Source organism: Eutrema salsugineum, unplaced genomic scaffold (genome assembly GCF_000478725.1).
Source record: "Eutrema salsugineum unplaced genomic scaffold, Eutsalg1_0 scaffold_1, whole genome shotgun sequence".
Classification (NCBI taxonomy): domain Eukaryota; kingdom Viridiplantae; phylum Streptophyta; class Magnoliopsida; order Brassicales; family Brassicaceae; genus Eutrema; species Eutrema salsugineum.
In genome coordinates, this window is record NW_006256909.1 from 20,107,717 (window position 1) to 20,109,837 (window position 2,121).

At 37.7% G+C, this 2,121-nt stretch overlaps 1 non-coding gene across 1 annotated transcript; it reads right to left on the reverse strand.

The window, feature by feature from the left end:
• Nucleotides 1–1,524: 1,524 nt before the first annotated feature.
• LOC112082456 lies at nucleotides 1,525–1,631 on the reverse strand. Its single transcript, XR_002897131.1, has one exon. It is a non-coding gene; the product is annotated as a small nucleolar RNA R71 (small nucleolar RNA).
• Between the last annotated feature and the right edge of the window lie 490 nt (nucleotides 1,632–2,121).

The following is a 2,121-nucleotide window of genomic DNA, read 5'->3' on the forward strand; positions in this document are numbered from 1 at the left end:
TTTGATGTTTGATTTATGATGTTTAGGTTCTAGATTCTCATTTCCTTTCCTTAGTTAGCTACTCTTAATGCTAGATCTCTCATTATAAGCTTGATCTAGAACTTAGGCATTTCTCCACCCACAAGGTGTTTGATGAAATGCCTGAATGAGCTAACTTAAGGGTTTATGCCTTTTTCATCATGGGAATGATTGTTAAATGCATGAATGACATATTAGAACTGTTTCTTAATGCCCATTGATTCATATTTCAAAAATTATTATTTGGTTTGAAAATAGATTAGTGTAGAGATTAATGCCTTCATGAGAGGATTAATCTAGATTAAAGTTCTAAGTTAATTGGAATTTGAGATCATGTGATGCTTGCTTTATCTTTCTGTATAAGATTCAGTCTTTCTTAGCTCTTATTTTGATGCACAAAGAGGCTTTCTGGTCATTTTAGACTTGGAACCTTATGCTTGTTGATTGCTTATTCATCTAATGAGAATTAGTATTGATTTGGTAATTAACAAAGGGATTTTTGTCATGAGAATGAATTAATCTTATTTGGAAGTCTAGACTAAAGAATTGCAAGTGTTGCATTGTTTGCTTAGCATCATGAATTCACATTTAAAGCACCCTAATCAATGATCACATCTAGAGGTTTAGCTTTCTCTTTATTTGAATTTGAGTCTTTGTTTTGTTTGTCTTGTTTGCTTGTTTAATTCTTAATTACTGCTTGTTCTTGTTTGTTTTATGTTTATAGATCACCTTGTTACCAACTCATCTGCTTATTATACTTGAATTAAGATAGCTCCTCATAGTTCTAGTGTCTAGAATCTCTCCATTTGGATTGATACCTCAAGTGCTACAATGACATGAGTAGTTGAGGAATTGATCAAGGATTGAAAAAATTCCTACTATCAATTTGGCGCTGTTGCCAATTGGAGATTCATTCTAGCATTAGTACTTTGGATATTCTTGAGATCAAGTCATTTTCTTTTGTTTACTGATTATCTTTCAAGTGCTGTCTTTGTTTTCAGGTGTATGAACACCAGAAGTCAAGCAAGAAGACAAAGAGAAATAGCTGTGCACATTGAGAGGTTGGGTATGGATCAAGGGCAACAGGCTCATGGTGGTAATGGAAACCACCAGAATCAGGAAGAGCCACCACCTCCACGTCCAAGACAAGTTGTGGGAGCTGGTGATGAGGCCAATGCTCAGGGTCAAAGACATGGGATTCAAGCCCCAACACCTGAAAACGATTTTGAGATCAAATCTGGCCTGATCAACATGGTGCAATCAAACAAGTTCCATGGCTTGGCATTAGAAGACCCATTAGATCACATTGACAACTTTGATAGAGTTTGTGATCTAACTAAGATGAATGGAGTGAGTGAGGACAGTTTCAAGTTGAGGTTATTCCCTTTTTCTCTAGGAGACAAAGCTCATCAGTGGGAAACGTCTCTACCTCAAGGATCAGTCACAACTTGGGAGCAATTCAAAAGAGCATTTCTAACCAAGTTTTTCTCTTCATCAAGAACAGCAAGGTTAAGAAATGAAATCTCAGGTTTCATTCAGAAGAACCATGAATCATTTTGTGAGGCTTGGGAAAGATTTAGAGGGTATACCATGCAATGCCCTCCCCATGGATTCTCAGATTGTCAGCTGATAAGTACCTTCTACAGAGGTGCTTTACCAAAGGTCAGACTTCTCTTGGACACAGCTTCAAATGGTAATTTCATGACCAAGGAAGTCAATGATGCCATGACCTTAGTGGAGAATGAAGCTCAGAGTGATGAGCTTTATGGATCAGACTTTGAAAGGAATTCAAGAGGAGCTGTGAGTGCTGAAGAGGAAAGGACAAGGAAAGACATCAAGTCTCTCAATGAGAAGCAAGACACACTTCTCTTAGCTTCTCATCAGTCATCCAACTTTGTTAGAGATGTGAATCATGTGTTTCAAGACACATTTCAAAGGGAAGACATCACAGCTGAGGTGAACTTTGTAGGTGGCCAACAAGGTTACCAAGAGGGCTATACCTACTACAAGAATCCCCCAACCAGAACTTCTATCCTCAAAACAATCAACAACAAGGTTTTGTCTCTCCCCAACAACAAAGTCTCCAACAGAACTCAGAGAATA